Here is a 25805-nt window from a genome sequence, read left to right as displayed (position 1 = left end):
TTATCTCGCTTAATTTGTTCGGTTTTTGGATTTTGCCTCGGAGCCCATGTTGCATGCGACTGCTCGGCATGGCTGCCAGGCTCCGCCCCCCCTGGAAGTCATAATTTGACCGACTGCACGCATGGTCCCATGCCCAAAACAGTTCCAGAGAATCAGGGCTTGCGGTTGGTCTGGCTCGGTAGTTTAAAAACCGAACACACTACCGAACATAGTCAATGTTCTTACCCTGGAGCTTGTTCACCTCATCTGGATGAACAATTTGACCGAACAGTGCCCTTCTAAGTTGTATAGAACTGAACGCAGGCGATGATGGAAATCCAGCGGTGTTCGGGAGTTTCTGTGTCCGATTTTAGTTCCAGAAACTCGACGGCCAAACACCGCTGCCTGCGTTCATGCGAACAAGATGGCTGCCACCTCGTGGTCATTCATGCGAACAGCGGCCACCCAAACAGACAATTAGAACACTGCGGTTAGAATCATTACCAAGTGTTAATAGGGTTTAACAAGCTCCCGGGTGGTCTCTGGTTCGTGCGGCTGTTCGGGAACCGAACCATATAATCCCAATTGCATGTACAGAGCCTTATATATAGCCTTATAAATATTTTAGCCAGGTCTATTGCAGGGGGCCATAGTCCTGGGGCAGGAGACTGGCAAGAAGGCTCCTCCAAAAGCCCGTGGCAAGGTTCTGTTCGCCAGTATAATAATATTAATCACTGAGGAGGTAACTGACACCGACATCCCTTACTATGTGAGGCGACTGTTAATTCAATACACTTCCCGGCAAAAGCAAAGACCGTTCTCTTAGAATATGTTTTTAGAGTCCCCAAGCCATCTAAAGCCCCGAGGAGGTCCCTTGGGACTTATTAATTTGCTTTCAATCGCTTAGATGCAATCAAATGATTCAAACTGCTCTCAGGGAATCGCTCATTTATAAGTTTGAAGGAGCTAAACTGTTCTTTTATAATGACCTCTCCAGGTCCACATATATGGAAATATACCATGAAGCTGGTGACGCAAGATCTCTAGTTCAACAAGAAGTCTGATATCAATAATCTCTGTAATTACGGGCTTCCTCAGGGGAGCCCGAGCAGGATCCAGAACCCACCACCTCCTCTCACAACTAGGACATCAGGAACGTTTAGCTGTTCTAACCAAAAACGAATCCAGTCCTGAGTTCGTTGAGCATGAACCTCACTGACACTTGAATTACCGTATTTTTCGCTCCATAAGACGCACTTTTTTTCCCCTCAAAAGTGAGGGGAAATGTCTGTGCGTCTTATGGAGCGAATATGAAGCTTTACTTACCTGTCTTGCAGCGTTGGCCGGCAGCACAGGGCGCACCGCGGTAGTGGAACTTGAATTTCATGTTCCGGTTTCCGGCGGGACTGAAAGGAAGTGCGCACTCAGCTTGTGCGCACTTCCTTTCAGTCCCGCCGGAAACCGGAACATGAAATTCAAGTTCCACTACCGCGGTGCGCCCTGTGCTGCCGGTCAACGCTGCAAGACAGGTAAGTAATTATAGGACAAGGGGAGGGGGACAGTATGGGAGGGGGATAAAGTCTATGGGGTGGGAGGGGGATGAAGTCTATGGGGTGGGAGGGGGATGAAGTCTATGGGGAGGGAGGGGGATGAAGTCTATGGGGAGGGAGGGGGATGAAGTCTATGGGGAGGGAGGGGGATGAAGTCTATGGGGAGGGAGGGGGATGAAGTCTATGGGGAGGGAGGGGGTGGGAGTCTGTGGGGAGGGGGGGGAGATGAAGTCTGTGGGGAGGGAGGGGGATGAAGTCTATGGGGAGGGGGGGAGATGAAGTCTATGGGGAGGGGGGGAGATGAAGTCTATGGGGAGGGGGGGAGATGAAGTCTATGGGGAGGGGGGGAGATGAAGTCTATGGGGAGGGGGGGAGATGAAGTCTATGGGGAGGGGGGGAGATGAAGTCTATGGGGAGGGGGGGAGATGAAGTCTATGGGGAGGGGGGGAGATGAAGTCTATGGGGAGGGGGGGAGATGAAGTCTATGGGGAGGGGGGAGATGAAGTCTGTGGGGAGGGGGGAGATGAAGTCTGTGGGGAGGGGGGGAGGTGAAGTCTGTGGGGAGGGGGGGAGGTGAAGTCTGTGGGGAGGGGGGGAGGTGAAGTCTGTGGGGAGGGGGGAGGTGAAGTCTGTGGGGAGGGGGGGAGGTGAAGTCTGTGGGGAGGGGGGGAGATGAAGTCTGTGGGGAGGGGGGGAGATGAAGTCTGTGGGGAGGGGGGGAGATGAAGTCTGTGGGGAGGGGGGGAGATGAAGTCTGTGGGGAGGGGGGGAGATGAAGTCTGTGGGGAGGGGGGGAGATGAAGTCTGTGGGGAGGGGGGGAGATGAAGTCTGTGGGGAGGGGGGGAGATGAAGTCTATGGGAGAGAGGAGAAGACTATGGAAGGGGGGGACACTATGGGACAGGGGAGAAAAAAAATATTCTGTACAAACTGTCCCATAGTAAGAAACACTATGGGACAGTTTGTTCAGAATATTTTTTTTCTGGGTTTCTTCCTCTAAAAACTAGGTGCGTCTTATGGTGAGGTGCGTCTTATGGAGCGAAAAATACGGTATGTTAAAAGGTGTTTACAGTTTTCCTGAGATCCAAGACCAGAGATCCCAAGATCTGACTGATGACATTGTGGTCCTAAGAACGCTTTGTTTCTTTTGTTATAATATTTTTTAATCCACAAGAGTTATTCTAAATTACTCCTAACGAGCATAGCAGTGATATTGATGCATACAGCAATAATTTTCTATAGATCTCATTTCTTAGCCACTTACCTTCTGTTTCTCCAATATACTATGCAACGGTCATACAGATTTTGATCTATAGGACAGTTTGTTATCTAAGCAATGTGTATTCATTAGTTATTTACTGTCATTACTGTACTCGTGTGGCATTGAAAATGTAGCCAACACGGCATTGTTAAATGTGTAACATTGCCTTGCTACAATGAAAAAAATATGAATTAAAAATAAACATCTCAGTACTTTTTATTTTACAATTTACTTTCTATGCCTGAATGTCCTGGCTCAGTCAGATCATGCAGTGCAATGGTACTACAACTGCCCGAACATGTTTGTTCTCACATGGTATTTCTCTGTAGATGCCCAAGGTGTGCATAGCATACATGGAGTATCTTGGGGAAAAAAGGGATTCAGTTCCACCATATAACCATATTGTGTTAAGCCCACCACTACTTCACAACAATCACTTATTTTTACATGGGAGATGAACATGCTAAATGCAATGCTTACTGCTTAAACTGCACCCAGAGACTCTCTTCAAATGTATGCTTTCCTGTGGTCACCTCCAAAGGCACGTACCGTTGATGGGTGGGGTGCTCAGCCCAATAGGAGTCAGGTCTTGAATCCAAATCTACAAAGAAAAAAGGGAATTGGGAGCAAACGCGGAACATGCATTTCTAAGTAGTGGTGCTGACAAAATACAAATTAGGGAACAGTGCAAAAAATAAAATGCCATTTCAAACTGCCCCCTGTGAATGGACACCCAACACAGCTGGCTACAGGTGGGTGACCTTGCACGGACCTTGATTTTACCTGTGCTATAAAAAAAACTCCAGTCCCAGAGGTCCGTCTTTTCTTGCAGTGATTGCCATCACCGTTTTTCAGACTATTCATGTTTTGTCGGCAGCTAGCTACAAACCTGTATGGATCGTATATATTCACAAAACACCAGGTTGGAAATATTATCCAAAATTAATTTAAATCTAATCAGGGTTAATTAGCATACAGCTGTTTGCTTGGTGTGTACTAGGGTCTCAATGTTCCCAAGTGTCCTTCTATGAGGGAAAGACCTGCTCTTCTAGGAGATCCAGCTTATTGATGTGTCTGAGCATATAGCAGAGCTTCACAGCATTAACATTTACAGTAGTTTGTGTCTTTAACTTACAATAAACATGGTTAGAGGACAGTCTTGGTAAGATGAGGCTATGCTAACTTGCATTTTAGGTTATATAAAGAATTATCAGAATTCCAAGTTACATAAAAACATGTTTAATAGTCATTTGCCTTGATCACAGCTTCACCTAGCTCACCCATAAAATGAGTCTCCCTTTGTATCCATCTGACATGTTGCAAAGTAAGTTTTAGCTAAAAGAAGTGAAGGGCAGAAATATCTGTACTGTACATATGGGAGCTGGCCCTGAAGCTTGCTGTACTCAGTCATCAGACAAAGACTGTGGGGATCAAGGACAGTCATATGTCAAAACATCACTGGCTTTCAACGTGTTTCCTTAGCTTGTATATAGTGTCCACAGAACTGTGAATTCCATTCCTCCTCCTCTAATTCCGAATATAAATTTAATCGCTTCCCAGCTTGTCTGAAGATATTCTTAAAATAATGTTTAAATCATTTAGGTTGTACATATAATCAAGCATTCTATTTTATGGTCTTTTTTCCATGCTACTTAATTTTAGATGGATCTGATGAATTCTCAGTGCTTACATTTAGTTGCTTTTGTATGCCTTACCCAAAAAAAAAAAATACCCTTATGGCTAATTTAGCACACTCGATAGTCACCTAATAATGAGATGCAGAGGGAGCTGTATTTCAATTAAAAAGCATGCTAACGTGGTTTAGCTTCAAAGAAAATGCTCATTACATCTCTAGGAAATAGGGGTGGGGGGTACCTTTTATCCCAGCTGAAAGATACGATTCATTTTTAAATGGTAATGCCCAGTGCTAAGAATGGCCTCACGACAAGGGCATCGGCAGTCTGAATACAAATCTCAGATACCCAGTGGAAAATATCAGGTAAATGCAAAGTGTGAGGACAATTTCATCTCTCCCCTCCTGTCAAACCGTATGTTAGTCTTTTTGTTCATGAATTATTGCTGTGAGCATTTGCAGCTAGAATAGAGATTATAGATTTTCTTTTTATTCCTGGGCCAAATTTTGATTGATTTTTTTTTTTTTTAATTCACATTCTTCATTTACATCTGTTTTAAACATGCATAATAAGTAAGAATTGTCCTTATGCATTTTCTGCATATATTAAGTTGCAAATCCTTTCATACTGTCACAAAGAAGATATTTAAGATGTTTTTCACCTTTTGTTGGTTCAGGGGATAGTAGACATTTTACGGAATTCTTTAAATTGTATTTCTTGATTAATAGTCTGTTGCGGATTCTTCTTTTTTTTTTTTTAAATGTGTTGTTTTATTGGGTTTCCCTTGGTAAAAGTGGGGTGTATAACTTAAACCAAAAGAGGAAGTATAGCATTATCAATTCACATAATAAACTATTATTGCAGTTTTTATTTTATTTTATTAAAACCGTGAATTGAGTTTTTTTTATCAACATACATAACATTGTGATTCTGTAGTTGCCTATTCATCCCTATGCCGACTGTGAAATCATCCTTGGTTTTGTAACTTACAAGAATATTACGGATATTACTGATTACTGATATCAGATTACAGCTGACCAAAAGGCCAGGGTATGACTGCACACTGCATTATCAGCCCACAATAAACTATGTATTGATCAAGATCAGTATTGATTATCTAGTCAACCTTGTCTATATAGAGCCAACCCACAGCCAGCCTTTAAATCAGGAAGGTTATGTTGTGCTTCATGGCGAATGCATGTCAATGCATCTCCGACCTGCGTGATAGACTGTCTTCTCATTAAAATTCCTGCATTGTGGAAAACAGGATACAGGGTCTGGCACATCAACTTTGTATCATGGTTTGAGAGGTTTTCTTTAACTTTATCTGTCTGTCTGTCTGTCTGTCGATCTATCTATCTATCACCTCGTCGTATTTACCTGAATCTCATTGACCGTCTAAAATTTAATTTTTTTTTTCAAACATAATTTTAGTTTTGTGAAAAGCTTGAAGTCACAGATCGCCCAATTTTTCAACAGATTCCTGACCATTTTTAAAAGTGTTTGTGCCACACTTTCATTTCTGCTGCACTCATGATTTTTGAATCATCTGAATAGTTTTCACAAAGGAATGTTGAAGCTTTGCAAAAAGTATAATGCAGATTTGTTGCTCTACTCCCTCAGTCATTTTAATTCTGACGGCCAGTACACATGCTCACTCAACAGCATCTAGCTCCCCCACTGACTAGTACAATAAAGCTGTCACTGTTCACGCATGTGCAGAAGTACAATGTAGGGATCAACCGATTATCAGTTTTACCGATATTATCGGACAATATTCATTATTTTCGGCAATATCGGTATCGGCCAATAGAGATACCGATATTGCCGATAATACATACCAGGACCGCCGGGCCCATTACAAGCCCGGTGGTCCTGGAGGGCCCGCAGCAAAAGGGATACTTTTACTTTATGGGTGTGAGTGTGGTCAGGGGTGGGGCTGTTTTGATATATTTAACCCCTTAAGGACCAAACTTCTGGAATAAAAGGGAATCATGACATGTCACACATGCCATGTGTCCTTAAGGGGTTAAGGTAACTTTAAGATGACTTACTAATAATTTATACAACTAAAATGTAAGTTATAACAAAACAATATATCTTACTAACACATTTATTGTGGTTTAAAGACACATTACTGGGAGTTTTATTGCTGTGGAGCTCTGTTATACACTCAGACACATTACTGGGAGTATTATTACTGTGGGGCTCTGTTATACACTCAGACACATTACTGGGAGTATTATTGCTGTGGGGCTCTGTTATACACTCAGACACATTACTGGGAGTATTATTGCTGTGGAGCTCTGTTATACACTCAGACACTATACTGGGAGTATTATTGCTGTGGAGCTCTGTTATACACTCAGACACATTACTGGGAGTATTATTACTGTGGGGCTCTGTTATACACTCATACACATTACTGGGAGTATTATTGCTGTGGAGCTATGTTATACACACAGACACCTTACTGGGAGTAATATTGCTGTGGAGCAATACACTCAGACACATTACTGGGAGTATTATTGTGTGGAGCTCTGTTATACACTCAGACACATTACTGGGAGTATTATTGTGTGGAGCTCTGTTATACATTCAGACACATTACTGGGAGTATTATTGCTGTGGAGCTCTGTTATACACTCAGACACATTCTGGTTGATATTTATATAATTTATACAGAGCAATGATAAGGTCTGTCATGATGATGTGCTCAATTAAACTGCATAGAACATTGATTCCTGGAAGGCATGGAGCGGTGGCTCATGCACTAACTCTGATTCCAAGTGACGCGATTAAAATCTCACAATTCCTGATATCCACCTGCATTGCCATAACACCTGAGAAGGTCAAATTAATTTGTAGTTGAATAAAGGGAAATCTAGAGGCACCAACAGAACGTTAATGCTTTTGATAGATATGGCTTCGTTAATATGCTGTATTTACTTTTTCTTTGGCTACCGTGCGATTATAGCGATGATTCAAGGATGTTCCTTAAGTGGGTTTTTGTGCAATAAGATGGTTATTACATAGGTTATAGTGCAATAAGATGGTTATTACATAGGTTATAATGCAATAAGATCTTTATTACATAGGTTATAATGCAATAAGATGGTTATTACATAGGTTGTACTGCAATAAGATGGTTATTACATAGGTTATAGTGCAATAAGATGTTTATTACATAGGTTACTGTGCAATAGGATGGTTTGTAAGTAGGTTGTACTGCAATAAGATGGTTATTAAGTAGGGTATAGTGCAATAAGATGGTTATTACATAGGTTATAATGCAATAAGATGGTTATTACATAGGTTATAATGCAATAAGATGGTTATTACATAGGTTATAGTGCAATAAGATGGTTATTACATAGGTTATAGTGCAATAAGATGGTTATTACATAGGTTATAATGCAATAAGATGGTTATTGCATAGGTTATAGTGCAATAAGATGGTTATTACATAGGTTATAGTGCAATAAGATGGTTATTACATAGGTTATAGTGCAATAAGATGGTTATTAAGTAGGGTATAGTGCAATAAGATGGTTATTACATAGGTTATAGTGCAATAAGATGGTTATTACATAGGTTATAATGCAATAAGATGGTTATTACATAGGTTATAATGCAATAAGATGGTTATTACATAGGTTATAGTGCAATGAGATGGTTATTACATAGGTTATAATGCAATAAGATGGTTATTACATAGGTTATAATGCAATAAGATGGTTATTACATAGGTTATAATGCAATAAGATGATTATTACATAGGTTATAGTGCAATAAGATGGTTATTACATAGGTTATAATGCAATAAGATGGTTATTACATAGGTTATAGTGCAATAAGATGGTTATTACATAGGTTATAGTGCAATACGATGGTTATTACATAGGTTATAGTGCAATAAGATAGTTATTACATAGGTTATAATGCAATAAGATGGTTATTACATAGGTTATAGTGCAATAAGATGGTTATTACATAGGTTATAGTGCAATAAGATGGTTATTACATAGGTTATAGTGCAATAAGATGGTTATTAAGTAGGGTATAGTGCAATAAGATGGTTATTACATAGGTTATAGTGCAATAAGATGGTTATTAAGTAGGGTATAGTGCAATAAGATGGTTATTACATAGGTTATAGTGCAATAAGATGGTTCTTACATAGGTTATAATGCAATAAGATGGTTATTACATAGGTTATAGTGCAATAAGATGGTTCTTACATAGGTTATAATGCAATAAGATGGTTATTACATAGGTTATAATGCAATAAGATGGTTATTACATAGGTTATAGTGCAATAAGATGGTTATTACATAGGTTATAATGCAATAAGATGGTTATTACATAGGTTATAGTGCAATAAGATGGTTATTACATAGGTTATAGTGCAATACGATGGTTATTACATAGGTTATAGTGCAATAAGATAGTTATTACATAGGTTATAATGCAATAAGATGGTTATTACATAGGTTATAATGCAATAAGATGGTTATTACATAGGTTATAGTGCAATAAGATGGTTATTACATAGGTTATAGTGCTATAAGATGGTTATTACATAGGTTATAGTGCAATAAGATGGTTCTTACATAGGTTATAATGCAATAAGATGGTTATTACATAGGTTATAATGCAATAAGATGGTTATTACATAGGTTATAGTGCAATAAGATGGTTATTACATAGGTTATAATGCAATAAGATGGTTATTACATAGGTTATAGTGCAATAAGATGGTTATTACATAGGTTATAGTGCAATACGATGGTTATTACATAGGTTATAGTGCAATAAGATAGTTATTACATAGGTTATAATGCAATAAGATGGTTATTACATAGGTTATAATGCAATAAGATGGTTATTACATAGGTTATAGTGCAATAAGATGGTTATTACATAGGTTATAGTGCAATAAGATGGTTATTACATAGGTTATAGTGCAATAAGATGGTTATTACATAGGTTATAGTGCAATAAGATGGTTATTACATAGGTTATAATGCAATAAGATGGTTATTACATAGGTTATAGTGCAATAAGATGGTTATTACATAGGTCGGGGATAGGCAACCTTCGGCACTCCAGATGTTGTGGACTACATCTCCCATAATGCTCTTACACCTATAATGCTGGCAAAGCCTCATGGGAGGTGTAGTCCAAAACATCTGGAATGCCAAAGGTTGCCTATGCCTGACATAGGTTATAATGCAATAAGATGGTTATTACATAGGTTGTAGTGCAATAAGATGGTTATTACATAGGTTATAGTGCAATAAGATGTTTATTACATAGGTTATAATGCAATAAGATGGTTATTACATAGGTTATAGTGCAATAAGATGGTTATTACATAGGTTATAATGCAATAAGATGGTTATTACATAGGTTATAATGCAATAAGATGGTTATTAAATAGGTTATAGTGCAATAAGATGGTTATTACATAGGTTATAATGCAATAAGATGGTTATTAAATAGGTTATAGTGCAATAAGATGGTTATTACATAGGTTATAATGCAATAAGATGGTTATTACATAGGTTATAGTGCAATAAGATGGTTATTACATAGGTTATAGTGCAATAAGATAGTTATTATGTAGGTTATAGTGCAATAAGATGGTTATTACATAGGTTGTAGTACAATAAGATGGTTATTAAGCGCTACGGAATCTGTTGGCGCTATATAAATAGAAATCAACACTTTTGTAAATTATACTGATTACACCCCCCCTAGCTTTTTAAGCAGACAACAAGTCCTGTTACTTCCTGGTTTGGTTACCTTATTTGCACTGAACTCAAGAGGCAGCTATTGCCCAGAGCACCTGCCTTGCAAAGACTTCCCACTGAGCTGCATTGGGAAGTCTGTGATTGGACAGACACAGAAAGTCTGGCCTAGTGAAAAGGGGAGGGTGTGCAAAGGCTGCAGACAAGCTGTTTTTAGATATAACACCAATTATGCATATTTTCATTTGTCGTATATCTACAAAACAGTGGTTTTTAAAATTTATTAAAATGTTTAAAATGATTAAAATGCAATCAGGCAGTCCTTGCTTTACTATACTGGTGCTTGTTTAAGGCAGTCTTTGTAAAGTGTAAGAACAACATGAGGTGTTAGAGGGGTGCACATTTATGTTTAATAAAGTGCTAGATGGAATAAAACACATTATCTGGCATGTGCTGTCAGATTTAGCATAATGTTTCAGCAATGTTGGTGTCTGTACTGTGCATACCTCATTATGCATTCTGCCGGATAATTTATGGACCGTAAAGCAAAAATGAAAGCGGGTTCCAAAATAAATTTACTTTTCTTCCACTTAATCTTTTCACAAGATGTGCACTGTAATTAACATATTAATCTGTAAAAAATATGAAGTATTGCCCCAGTAATCAGCCTACCATATATTAAATATCTCCGTAGCTTTATTTTATTTCCATCTATTTCCCATAGGAACTCCCCTATTAAAAAAAGAAAAAAAGTACAAAGTAAATGGAGACTTCTTAGAATTAGAAATCTGTGGGGTATTTTTTATGTTTTTTTGTGATTAATTTGATTTTATTAAAGAAGTGTTATGTTTTTTGGAAATGTGATTTGCATAACATTAAAATGGATTGTGTGTTGCAGGGGATAAAATGAAAAGATAATAGAATTGGATTTTGGTTTAAATCCCAATGGTCTAGGGCCGTATATTGTACATGAACTTAAGTTAATATTTTTGGGATTATTTTTGTTTAATTTATTAAGAGATAATCTCGTTTTGGAGCCGATGATGTGTTAACACAAGTTGAATAAGCTTGATTATTGCCATAATTTCTCTGAAAGTACCAGTGATTAAAATCTTGCTGGGAAAGGATTAGGCAGCAATTGTGTTAATACTCAAAGGCTCAATCAGAGTGACCACTTAATTATGTTAACCCCTAAAGGACCAATGACTGTCACCATAACAATACGATTTTATAGATCCTACTAGAGAATTAAAAGACCCATTCAGTTACTGTGTGGTTGTATAGAGGCTCCTTAAACTGAACCTGCCCAAAACAGGTCTTCCCTCCCTCAGGTTTTGCTACCCCGTCTCCCTCCAAGTCAATGGCGCCACCATCACCTCTACCTTGCAGGCTCACTGCCTAGGTGTTCTCTTTTACTCCGACCTCTTTTTCACCCCTCATGTCCAATCAATCGCCGAATCATGCCGCTTCCATCTCAAAAACATTGCGGGCATCCAACCATATTTAACGCCTGATACGGCAAAGGTGCTTGTCCATGCTGTTGTCCTCTCTCGCCTTGACTACTGTAATCCGCTTCTAGGTGGTTTTACGTACTCTCAACTTGCCCCGTTACAGTCTATAATGAATGCGGTGGCGATGCTTAACTTCTTGTCTGCGCCTCCCCCCTTTGTCAGTCCCTCCATTGACTTCCTGTAAGATATAGTACTTAAGATTCTGACGCTTGCTTACAAATCTCTACACAATGCTGCTCTGACCTAGTTATCCTCACTAATACACAAATATGTCCCATCTTGGCCCTTACGCTCTGTCAGAGACCTACGTCTAACCTCTGTTTGTACTCCTACCTCTGATGCTCACCTTAAAGACTTCTCTAGGGCTGCACCGTTCCCAAAGAATGCCCTTGACCTCTCTGTTAGACTTTCACCCAATCTCCACTCCTTGAAAAAATCTTTGAAAACGTACTTCTTTACAAAAGCATATCAATTAAACTGTGAACAGCTTTCCCTCCCCGCACATTGATTCCTCTCCTGAAACTGTTATCAAAACAAAATACTCAGCCACGGTGAATACTACTCTACCAACCTACTTTTCTACTCTACCTTTACCTTTTGTGTCACTATACCCCACTCCCTCTAGCATGTAAGTAGGGGCCTCAACCCCTCTGTTCCTGTGCGTCCAACTTGTCTGATTATGGATCTTGTTGGCGCTTTATAAATAATACTACATCCTGGGTCACTCATGACGATCCCAAGCATAATCCTAACTCATACACTAGGGTACCTGAGATCATATCCCTACTGACTCCCCATGAAACAGACTCCTCAGGTGACACCAAGTTATGATCTCTTGTTAAAAATTGTTTTCAAACATTTGTGCTCTGTTATCAAAGTCAACATGCTTAACTTGCTTCCCCTTGAAAGCTCCTGTGTGACATGTTATCTCCTTGTCTGCTATGAAGCACTGCTAAAATAAAGAATAATAAAAAGATACAATCTCAGCTGCACATCTGCATACAGTCTTAAAATATTGCAATTGTGTGCTTGAACGCATCCATCAGGATTTAATTTTCTGAGATGTAGGTATAACTGTGGGGAAGATAAGAATCACGTAGTAAGGGCAGCTGTAATTAATGATGGCAAGGTGAGCTAAATGTCCTGCAAATGGCAAAGAACATCCAGCCCAATCCCACAAAAAAAAAAAAAAAACACAATCACCACTGAAAGGTGTAGGCTGGACGATGCAGCCCGACAATGCTCCTCTAACTAAATGTGATTAGAACCTATATCGTACATAGAAACACAGGACATAGCTTTTCCAGATGAATTGCTTTGAAACTGTATTTCAACTGATGCTTAACCATAGTCTTTAGAATGGAAGAAAGCTTAATTTGCCTCCTCCTCCTCCTATAAGTAGTTTTGGTACTGAATGGCTTAAATATTAACTTTATGGCCACATTACTGACTAGTGTATAGCAATCTATTGTACTGTACATCTTCTTAATTTTATAACTAAATATGCATATTTATCCTATTTCATTAACTGGGGCACAGATCGCTGTTACTGTGCTTCCTTGCTGTCCTACTGTGCCCTAGTGCAGAGACATGACAATATATATAGTCACATAGCTAAAAAGAGAATATATAGTTACATAGGTAAAAAGAGAATATATATATAGTTACATAGTTACATGGCTAAAAACAAAAATGTGTCCATCAAGTTCAACCTTTCTCACCTCTGTTATTGCTGTTGATCCAAAAGAAGGCAATAAAGCCAGTCTGAAGCGCTTCCAATTGTGCAACAAACTCGGAAAGAAATCTTTTTTGACCCCACAATAGCAGTCAGATGTCTCCTTGGATCAAGAAGCTATTACCCCACTAATTAGAAATTATATCCCTGTATGTTATGTTTTTGCAAGTATTTATCCAATTGTTGTTCTTCAGGCAGAGAATTCCACATCCTTATGGCTCTTAGTACATGTTGGTGCTCTGTCAATAAAGAAGCACAGATCTTACGTGCTCTTTTATGCTTAAAAGAACACTACATGGTCAGTGTTAAAAACTCACCCTTATTCCAGAGCCGTGTGGGTATGCCAGTGCTGGCCCTCCCCCTGATTCACCTCTTTGGCTGACATCAGAATTGATGATCTCAGCCAATCAAATTGCTTTCCCATAGGTGACTATAGTGTCCCTTTAAGGAACTTTCCAGTCTGCCTCTTTTCTGTCAGTGCCAAAAACCATGGCAGTAAGACGTTTGAAGATATATATTTTTTATAATTCTTTATTTTGGTAGTGCAGGTGGTAGGTTACAGGTTATGCATGGTATAACAAGGAAATTCAGTCTGGAATTGACACATAACCGTATCATACATTCAATTTTTATATAAGAAGAACATTAACATCCTGCACCATTTTTATTTTAAACGGTCACGTCCGTCAATGCTATTGGTAGGCCATATGGTGTGGTTATCTGTATTCTCTCTATAGCGCGGTTTAATCACACCTTAATTATTAAGTGTACTACACCCTCTACTTGCATCTGAGTGTGCTTGGCCACGGTTATATTTGAGGGTTAGGAGGCTGCTGTAGTTTCTCTGGCTGCAGTCTCATATGTGCGTTATGTCTAACTGGCTTAAGGGGTGACGGTAAATCCAATGCCGCTTCATATGGGGTTGTTTTAAAATATTTAACAGTACTATAGACAAGTTTAAAATGGCATATAGTACATCCACGTGTAACATTAGGTTTGGAAATAGTGTATGTGGTATTTACTGAATTCCATTTGCGAAGTATGAGCTTAATGGAATGAATTTCAAATGTTGGGCCAGAATAGTCAAATTGGAAGGCAGCTATTGTTTGAGGGAACATTCCAAACATATCCACTACATGCCCCTGACACCCGGCAGGGATTCAGACAGCAGATATGGAATGCACTATATGTTCTTCATTGATTTGTAAGATGCTTACTCTCAGTCCTGATATAATGATCCTCATAGAGAATTATTGTGTCGCTCTGTCTCCAAAAGGAAACTATATGAAATTTAAAGAGGAAATGACAGACTAACAGCTGGGAAGCTTCTAGTCTGAAGAGTAACAGAGCGGTAAAAAGGTATTTATGTTCAAAATTTCCCTGGACTCTTTATAGAACTGCAAAGGGGTGGCAAAAGTAACAAATGCATGCACAATATAATGGGGTCAGTTTTAGAACATGCCCCCTCCTTGAGATCAACAGCACAAAAATCATTAATCTAGGTTATGATAATGTGTTTATCCTCTGGGCACTCACTGAGGTTAGAGGGTGTACACTCTCCCCCCCTCCCCCCATCCCCCCAATATTCTATTTTAATTTGTTCTCATGTGATATCTAATTGGACAGATTCTACTTACAGCGTCTCTCTGGTAAGAACTATGGCTGACTATTTAGTTCTAATATCGGATAAAATACCTAAGTAGTACTAGACATAGATTTATTTACTTTATCCCCATTTATCTCGAGATAAAGGGGATAAATGTATATGTTATTTCTTGGGAAAAGGTGGCAAATGGATATTACATTGATTATTAAAACACAACGCAGAGAGGATTACTCTCAAGGGAAACCGGTCGGAAGTATTGGTGGTGAGAGAGGAATACTATATACCAGTCCTCAGCACCACAGGCTGTGCACAGCGTGCCAGCAATTAATTTACACTTCCATCTGCTTACTGAGATGCTTCTAGTCAGTGACTGTATGATAAAGGAACCTGGAATGGGCTAATAACTGGCACTAATATGAAAGGCTGCCTTTCTTACAAAACCCTAATAAGAGACGCAATGTTTGCTACTGTGCTCACAGAGCAACACTACTTAAAGCCAGGAAAAAAAGACATTCTTTTAATGGTTTATTGTAATGTTTTTATTATGATTATATTCACAATCAGCGGAACGGTTACCGCTACAGTAAACAAGATAAGGATGTTCGACGAGTCAGTATTTTTGGAGAAATTGAATGTGTGATAAATTCTGCTTTAATTACCACTTAAATCAAGCTGTAAATGTCATGAAATTATTTCATTAGCTCTGGAACGCTAAAATAAAACAAATAACAAAATGTGATTAGGACCATGAATGGCTATTTTCCAGCACACATGCACCTCTCTCTCTCTCTCTCTCTCTCTCTCTTCTGATTTGGAACTTTGTAGAAAAGGCCCTTTCATTGTTTGGAAAAGAAACATTTCTAGGGGCAAAAATAATCCATTGAAGCCTCACAATGCAAGGTTAAAATGAAGCAATTTAAAAGGCTGCATTCAGGAACATGACAGTGAGGGAGGCTTGCTGAACAATGAAGTCTGACTGCTAGATGAATGTGCGTTTCATATTGTTCTTTAGTAAGCATATAAGGCAGAGCAGGGTTGGAAATGAATAATGGCAAAGCAAACGTTTTGAAAGATACTGGCTAGGGAGATGGGGAAAGACTCAGCTGGGTCATGCATGATCTGATCAATCTTTCACCTTGTCTACAGGAGGGATTTTGTTCCTAAGACTGATGTCTTCGCTTGCCACACCACATGTTTGTAAACTACATTTACCATGATACTCAGCAAGCCCAAAGGCCTAGTGAGCATTATGGGAAATGGAGTTCAGAAGTATTTGGGCTGCAAATGTTAGCCAGTACTTGTCTAGGACCCCTGAATTATACGGTCACAGTGATCAAAGCTGGATCACTTACACCCATCACAATGCATAATATGTTAGCTTTGGCTATTGCAGACCAAAGTCCGGTCCCGTACCAAAGATATGTCAGTCTAGTTCTTTCTTATTAGTGAATTAAAACCGTATCTGTCACGTCGTACCTCTCCATGAGAGGAGAAATCGCGTGTCAGAATCTTTATTAATGATTGTTTATTACTTCATCAGCTTCATTAATTTGTGGAAAGTGTTAATTTATCATGTACTATAAATATAAGCAGCATCAAGTGGAAAGACCCCTGGAGAATATGTACATCTGTGCATCGTTTCTCTAGTTTAAGTGCAAAATAATATTTTTTTTTTCTTTTGCTCATCTGTTTTTGACATTCTTTATTTTTGCAGGTAAGTAGTAACATGTCAACAAAGTTATGTAAGACGAAAAAAGGTTTGAATATGAGACCTAACTTGTCATGAATGCCACACTTTTTAGAAAATAAAAGAAAAATTAAAATGAAAGGGACACTATAGTCACCAGAACAACTACAGCTTATTGAATTTGTTCTGGTGAGTAGAATCATTACCTTCAGGCTTTTTGCTGTAAACACTGTCTTTTCAGAGAAAATGCAGTGTTTACATTACAGCCTAGTTACAACTCCACTGGCCACTCCTCAGATGGCTTCTAGAGGTGCTTTCTGGGGCAATGCTGCACAGTGCAACTGATATTCAGTGTCTCCACCCTCTGCATGCAGACATTGAACTTTCCTCATAGAGATGCATTGATTCAATTTATCTCTATGAGAATATGCTGATTGGCCAGGGCTGTGTTTGTCCTGTGCTGGCTCTGCCCCTGTCAGGTGTGCAGGCAGGTCAGAGGCAGCAGCTGCAGAGTTGAATACAAGTAAGATGTTACTATATTTAGGGGGCGGGGGTGGGGGGGGAGCAGGCTAGATGGTTTTAATACTATAGGGTCAGGAGTACATGTTTGTGTTCCTGACCCTATAGAATTCCTTTACAATTTGAAACAACAATTATCAACACAAGGATTCCACCCCATAGGGCCCTGTAGAAAAAGATCGGAAAGTCCAGAACACTGTAAACTAGACTGTGCCATCGTTGTTCAGTAGGAAGACAAAAAGAGAAAAATACAAGAAAAAATGCTATCAATAAAAAGCCAAGATGAAAGTAGCCTGTAAACCAGCATTTCTCCATAGGGTAGACAGGTGTGGCACAGGGGGAACTGACTCAAGGCCTCCTGGGCAGGATGCACCTTATGCCCAACTGTGCAGGACACAGTCCTACAATATGGCGCAGTTGAACGAGCCACATGCTTCAAGTACTAGTGATATGTTAAAATAAAGATAGGCCTGTCTGTGTGTTATTCTCTCTGCACCCCTGTTCGCTTTAACCCATACATAGAACCTGGATCGTGGTGGCATTGTAGGAGAAACATTTTGGCTCAGAAAGTTATAAAGTTCAGCAACTGCTCCTCCTGCTTTCCAACACAATATGCTGACACATCTAAAAATCCAGTCAAATTTTCCCCATAAAGGAGCATTGGAAGCTAAAAGCGCATGTGCGGCAACGCAGCGCTCGTATTGGAGGTTAGCAGATCAGAAATTGACTTTGTTCTCACAGCGAAAGCACTTCTATTGGCTGTCAGCAGGGCTGGTGCAAGGATTCTACCTACACTGGCAAACATACATTTTGTCATTGTAGGCACCTAGCCTAGCTTTATCGACAGACACAAGGGCTGCATTAGGCTCCCACTGGGCCTGGCTGTCAGGAAAACCACCGATAGATGTGTTTAACCCTGCAATGTAAGCATTGCCGTATCTACTAAACAGCAATATTTTATTTTGCAGGGTTAAAACTAAAGGACCACTGCGCCCATACCACTTCATTGAGATACATCATTGAGATAAATGGGGTGCCTTTAGTGGTCTTTTAATATATATTCCTAGGCCTATGATGGCTAATCTTTAGCGCTTACTAAATGTGCTTATAGCTGAGCATCATGAGATATACCATCCAACAGTGAACTAGAATTGGTGCCTACTGCATCACGTCCATTGTTGGTCATTGAAGCTGGTAGAATGTAAATTATATATAAGAGTGGGCAGAGTTCCATTTATGCTTTTTTTATCTCATGCTGTGCATGGTACTTTGATAATTACTGTCATTAAATCATACATTAGCTGATAAGGAATTAAAATGAAATTCTTTACAGTGACACAGTGACACATGAGGATTAAAGGATCTTTTAACATGACATTCAATGGTGTCATTTGGCTTGGACACAAACCTTAAAGAAGAGTAAGAAAAACCATCCACTCATTATTAATGTGAAGAAATAATAAAATAATCATGGAAAACTAGCACTGCACTTACCTGTCATAGATCATCAGCAATGTGTGTACACCTTCCACCCCACCAAAATAAATAGTGTGTGTGAATCCAAAGTGGACTGTGCTTTTATACAGATATAAGGTTCCAGAGCCTAATTAACTTTGTAGAAGATGGTTTCGCTAGCAGACATTGGAGTAGCAGTATTTGTAGAATGTCGTAATTTAGGTCATGCTAAAATGTTCTTAGGTCAAACTGCCACAAAGGAGACAGTCTGACTCCTCATCACAGGTTTCAATGTCTCCCAAAGCAACTTCAGCTTGTCACCAATAATTTAACCCAGAAGGCCACAATGTGTGCTTTAAATGAGGCATTATTAAATAGATAGGAGGGAAATCTCAATGTTTCAATGTAGAAGAGAAATTGCTTGTCAAGAACATGTTGATGCAAGGAATTATGTACTTGGGAGTGCTATGTGTAGTCACCTTCCAAGCCGTGTAAGATATGCAAAGGATTATACAAGATAAAAAATAGCGTATACTGCTAGCGTATATTTGATTTTTTATCTTGTCTATTCCACCACACAAGGTTTTGGTAGTCCTTGTATTGTATACCGCAGCCTGTTTCACCGTGAGCGCCTACACTTTCTGTTTTCTATGCAAAGGATTATGTAGGTTTAAGGGGTGGAGAAAGTTAGTAAGTCCTTGATTATCATTCGGTGAGCAGGTCTCTTGGGAAGGTAATTTGTCAAGTGAGAAGTCAGTACATTGTTGCTGTCACACCGCCACAAGTGACCTGCCCAATTGTGCAGAAGAGAGTAGCGTGGTAATTGTGACACACACCGCTTTTTACAGACGTTTGCCACGGACTCCTTGAGGAGTGTGGAAGCTGACCTCCTGCCCATCGACTATGGGCCAGGTCAGCAACTGTAGAGACCCATATTTTATTCCCCCTGGTTCCGCACTTTCCGTTTGTGCGCATAAAACCGAACGCTAGCTCCCTAGGGACCGTTTGCATGGACCAAAACCGCAAGTAGACTTCAGGGGGGACTTAGCCGCGAACGCCCTGGAACTATTTTTCGCGGCTCCCGGTCAGTCCTCAGCCGTACATAGCCGCGATTCTATGGAACTATTGGCATGGGGCCGTGCAGTGGGTCAAATTATGACTTCCAGGAAATTCCTGAGCCCCTGAACTGATCTGGATGATTTCTGGATATGTTGGTCATCCAGATCAGGCAGGGCTATAAGGGGATGTAACTTTTGTGGGGATGTTGTGTGTTTTAAGGTATTTGTGGGGTTTGTAAAAACGTGTGTTTTTTATGCCTGGAGATAACTGAGTTTAATACAGCTTGACTCAATAATCTCCCAGGCATAGAGGAGGGATTGACCTATTTTGTATGGGGGTGTTCTGGACCTGAGAGCCAATGTAATCGTGTATATATTTTTACTGTAGTCTACTCTCAGGTTCAGAGGGGAGTTCCCCTTGCATAGGGACCTGAATATAAGGCCAGTTGTGGCTACCATTAAATATATTTATTTTACCCTTCATGAAGTCTAGGCTCATGTTTGGGGGATTGGAGAGCTATATTCACACTCTGGGGACTGCTATAATTACTATTCTCCCTTAGATCACAATGATTGCTCTTGTAAGAGCAGCCTGCTTCGCTCTCTGTACTAGGAGAGGTCTCCCCACTGGAAGCTGGATCCTGGTCTTGGGTCCAGGGTGGGTGGAGGACAGCGAGACCCCAACCAAGCTGCAGTGGTTTGTGGGGTTTACGGTGGTTATGGTGTCCGGTGCGGTACTTATGGTACTCAAGGATTACTAAGAACCAGTGATTGACGGAGGTACCCAGTTGGGGTGCCAGGTGGTCCGTCACAGTAATCTTGGCATACATACATTATTGGGAACATTAGGACCATAGACATACAAAATACAATATATCTTGAATAATTAAAGGTAAAAGGATCGATTTGCCAAGTCTGGATTTCATGGGGTAGGTTCCTGTGGAGAGAATAGCTTCAATGGACTTCAAGTTGTAATTTGCAGTTATACAGGTGTGAATCCAGGGAGGTTTTAAGCGAGAAAGCAGGACGTGAGATTGTCTAGTCTTGTGGTAGGTGGGAATTATTGTCGGCTTGATTTGAATTTTTTTCCCCCTAAACTTCTGAAAGGAAGATGAGGATGCTCTGTAGTGGAACTCACGTGGTCAAGCTGTAAAGCTTGTTATCCAATCTCTTTTTTCAGAGGAGTTAGTTGTTTGCATGTGGTCTCTCCACCATGTCTCAGTAAATTAAAATGATTTCACATTTTGAAAAATGTTTTGATATTTTATTTTATTTTTTATATATTTGGTATTTATTTATATTTTTTTTACATTTTAATTCTTTGAAAAAAAAATCACTCCAAAAACGTATCCAAAAATATTAAATCGAAGCCTACATTCCTACAGTTTTCTCCATTTAAGAGGCATTTGTAGTGCGTTATACCTCCCATTATACTTAGCCAGACCGGGGGTAGTAGCACTAAGGAATCGTAGTCCAGAGCAGCCAGAGAGACCTATGGGTTGTGACATGTGCCACAAAGGGTTTATTGCCGAATTAAAAGCAAATTGTACTGCCATGTGTACGACGCAAAATAAGACAAAGTGTCCGATACCCAGAGACAGAGCCAGGTCAAGCATGTTGCTACAAAATGAATGAATCTATTCCAGAGCCATGTCATTTCATTGTATTTTTCGTTCTGCCAAGCATGTGTCTGGGCCAATTAAAAGTTTAGTTTGAATGGCAATAAGTTTGTACTGTTTATATGTAACAGATGCAGCTAAATGACTAATTGCAGACATTGACAGAATGCGTATGTTTTTCTTGTGGTGCCTGGCTGCTATGGTAGTGACGATGCGGGTGAGTCGCTGGAGCTGCTGGGAAAGATCCTCTATGTTGGCTCAAGTCTCTGTGAGGATGTCATCTCTTTCCTCCTCTCGGGTCTCTACCACTCCTCTGCGAGACATGATGGCGCTCGAGCCGGAGATTTTTAATATCCCCTTTGGTAGAGGGTGGTGTGTCTGAGTCAGAGTCATCTCTCCGGTATACCCCACTGGGGGGCTTTTGTTGTCGCAGGTCCCTCTTCATCTGGAGACATCTCCGACTCAGTGGAACCTCGAGGCCTGCCAGCCGCCATCTTAGGCTGTGTTGGCTGTTGCGGCCTATCGAATGACCACCTAATATCGGGCAGTTTGAAAGCCTCAGATGCCAGTAATTTTCGGTGTTTGCACCCCATCTCTCTTTTGAGGGGTTCAGGGTAATCAGTATCCCAGTTGTGGAGTTAGGCTGCAGGATTTTCGTGGCTTTTTGGTGTGTTTTTGGAGTGTTTAACAGGAGCTCCCTGTAAACACGTCTGCTTAGATGCTCAGCTAGCCACACCCAAAGGTCACTGTTTTTATCATGGACCTTTAAAACTGGGTTGGCCAAAAGTCAAACCTCCAACTATTGTGGAATCGGAAATCCCAGCTGACAAACACGAGACATGTAGTAGTATAATAGCTTGGGTGTGCCATCTGACCCCAGCAAGTATTCTCACGCTTTCTGGGGGAATATAGTAATGGAGTGACTGATGTCGATGTGCTAGCAGTGAAATGTTGCCAAGCAGGGACCAATCTCAGCAGAGGGTGGATGTTACAACATCTTAATGATAAATGGTACATTTGTTGATTTGGAACTGTTATAAACTTAGTTAGGCCTCTTTATTTACATTATTCATTTTTTTTTGTCAGACGTTGCTATAAACAAGTTGTGTGTCTATTCTATGAACCAAGAGTTAGTTTTTAGTTGTATAGTGTTTTGCAAGGAATACGCCCTTAGTATATCTATAGATATATCAATAAGGAAGACAGAAAGTTTCTACAAGGTATATAAAAGTCCAGAGATCCTTTATTTGAGCATTTCACAAATAAATTACAAGTTTCTTTGCAACCACATCATAAATCAAAATGCTTATTTACACCTCAGTAACAGCAAGCAGTTCAGTAACTAGGATCTTCCCAGGGATTGCAAAAACGATCTCCTCCACTCACTCCTTATTTATCATTCTATGAAATATAAAAGGAAAACAATAATCTTGAATTTGTTTGGGGTGATACTTCAGATGCTCAGTAAGTCAGTTACACGTTCATGGTGAAAATACATTTTCTGACACATTCATAACGTTTTATATTGACACATATCCATTCACAGGGACTCTAATACACCAGGCATATTCTTGAAGTGCACGCAACAGAGCAAGGTGGCTGGCTTTTAGGCTTTATCTCCAGACCACCAATAGGAGGGCTAGTATGCTTACCTCCTGCGCGGATTGCTGTGATATTGAACAGACACATCTAGGCTCTTGCGTTGTCTGTAACCATACCTTCTACATCAGGGCTGTCCAACCTGCGGCCCCCCCAGATGTTGCTGAACTACAACTCCCATGATTCTCTGGCTATCTGTTTCATTGAAAGACTCATGGGAGTTGTAGTTCAGCAACATCTGGGGGGCTGCAGGTTGGACAGGCCTGTTCTACATCGAACATTGAAGGGAACTATTGAATAAACCTGTCTTCCCAACACCAGCAGTCTAGTTCATATGGGGATACTGAGAAACACCTAATTCCTATACTTTTGGTTACCTTGTGGATTGGGAACGATTGGTGCTAACAATATTTACACAGATTCCCACAGTAACACAGTGTCTCCTGGTGTTGGGTATGTCCTGGAATAGCTTTTAATTGGAGTGAGGTTGCCATATTTTTGGGCCCCAGAGAAACAAAGAGCGAACACACACACACAATTCTAGAGAACTTTACTCCTTAACGTATACATATATCCACAATTATGTTAGCCACACTCTTGTCTGTGTCCTTTTTGGTGCAGGGGTGTGGTTTCCCTGGTGTCTGCTGCACCTACACAGCTCCCTCAGAGGACTACACATTATGTCAGTGCTGCTGTCCAGAAGGAACCATTGTGGAAAGAGGCTTGCGTCATTGCAAAGAGCTCCAGTTACAGGAGATATCTCTATCACCTCAATCAGACAGCATAACATTGCAGGAGAATCAGTGTGCAGAGGGGCTCACGGATTCTCCTGTTTCACAGACCCTCACTCTCAGGGAAGCCAGCGGGCCCTACAGTCTGTCAGGGCCCCTTGAGTTGCATGGCTTTGTACCCCCCTGATGGTGGCCTGATACAGAAACCTGTATAATACCATCAACCGATTCCAATAAGGAACCTCTTCAATCTATCTGTAGCAAATTAGCCAAGAGCATCTATTTCTAGTTACTACTGTAGTAAAAAAAGCATGTGTGGTAAAACAAAAAAGGTCTACTTACTATCACTACCCAGGAGGTTTGTTCACTAAGAATGAACTGATTATTGACTTACAAAATTTAGACTAAAATAATGGATTTAGGAAACAAGGACCGATACACTGGAGGCTTTCTTTATTTCAGTACCGTACTCACTGTATATGTACTATTTCATAGAATTTTAACATACTGCAAATTAGTGGCAATTAGGGGGCAAATGATTAAATGTGGAGCTATCAGCGGCATATTCCATTGGTTTCCATGGTAATGGCTCTACTTCCAGATCCACGTGCCAAAGACATTTTTCAGATCCTGGAGAGTAAACTCTGAAATAGAGTTTAGTTCTGTAGATGCTGAGCTGCTGTTTATATAATTTCAGCTGTTATTACTTTACAGGCTCTTTATAGAAACTGGAGCAAAAACATATAAAAGATACAGGTCTTTTAGAACCGCCAGAACTTTACCTATTAAAAAGAATAATGTAAAAAGATATATTCGGGTTTAAAGGGTTACGCCAAGCACTTGACCACTTCTGTGTATTGAAGAGGTCTTAGAGCAAGGAGCCTGAATGTGCAGTGTTTCAGTATCAATTTAGATATTTTATATTGCTGCATCAAAGAGCAACTTCACTTCCGGCAGCCGTTAGCCAGCCCTGAAGGAGAGTTTTGGGGGACAATCATTGGCTGAGAATGCTCTCAGCCCATGAATGAATGGCAGTTTCTGCAGCTCTTAGAGGGAAGATTTGGAGCCAAGCAGAACCCAGGTAACAGGCAAACCACTGAAAAACAGTTTGCCCTTTTACTTAGGGAATCCTGGGTGTTCCTAGCACCATAACCAATAAAGTGTACTATAGTGGTTATGGTGCTTGGAGTATCACACTAAATAAGGAAATCTTGAGGATCTACAAGATATGTTCAGATTTCCCCCATGAACTACTTTTAGTGGAAATAATTACCCCAAAAGCCACACCAGCAGGTACAGCTGATGCATTTAAACCAAACCTGTGCATGGTTGTCTGTTTACAGTGACATACAGTGCCTCACACAATCATAGAGCCGTTGGGAGCCACCATCTTTAAAGAGTTTAATCAGGAATTGTTTGTGTTGGCAGTGTATATCAATCTCTCCTACAATGTTTTCTATCATGTTACACAGCAGACAGTGGATATACTTGTTCTAATTTTTTTTTAAAATAATTCTGTAAGTGGTATTTTGTTCATCTATTTTTTTTATTTAAAAAAAAAATGAGAAGTCACACTGTTCAGAGAGAAGATGAATGGCTACGAAAGTGTTGCTTGTCCACAACTGAACTTTAGATCGATCTTTCAGCAAAGCCCTATTCCAAATTAAATGGGCACATTACTCTGACAAGGGCAGCCAGTCCCACTCGCGAACCTCATAGATATAAATACTTTATCAGCAGCAGATCGTTCCAAATATTCTAAAATGCACCGTTCAGACTGGTCTTTGAGAACTTAACCTTACAGTACATACTTGTTATTCATTGCAATCATCTTCAGTACAGCCACTTCATAGCTGTGCAACCAGCACTATAGTCTCAGTGGCAGCATGCCAGAAACTGACCTTTTCTCCCATGTATCTTAATGCTGAACTCACAGTACTGCTTGCTTTTTAGCCGTTTCAAGGACTAATAAGGTGAAATAACACTCTTTTGGTTTTTCTAGAGCTAATGATTTCCATTAAGTAGTTGAATCTGATATAAAATGTATGTGTGTGTATATCAGATATCATGTCGTTCTCGTTCTCTCTCTCTCTCTCTCTCTCTCTCTCT

General features: G+C 40.0%; 1 protein-coding gene across 2 annotated transcripts in view; it reads right to left on the bottom strand.

The window, feature by feature from the left end:
* Positions 1-22591: 22591 nt before the first annotated feature.
* The window catches only part of CDH13 (cadherin 13), a 535505-nt gene continuing 532291 nt past the window's right edge, over positions 22592-25805 (bottom strand). The window contains exon 15 of one of the 2 annotated variants that reach the window (XM_063437863.1): positions 22592-25801. The gene's annotated coding sequence lies outside the window, so the exon portion shown is untranslated. The remainder of the gene's footprint in view (positions 25802-25805) is intronic. The other variant, XM_063437864.1, reaches the window with a different exon arrangement.

This window comes from Pelobates fuscus, chromosome 12 (assembly GCF_036172605.1).
Source record: "Pelobates fuscus isolate aPelFus1 chromosome 12, aPelFus1.pri, whole genome shotgun sequence".
NCBI classification, from domain to species: domain Eukaryota; kingdom Metazoa; phylum Chordata; class Amphibia; order Anura; family Pelobatidae; genus Pelobates; species Pelobates fuscus.
This window is presented reverse-complemented; position numbering and strand designations above follow the sequence as displayed.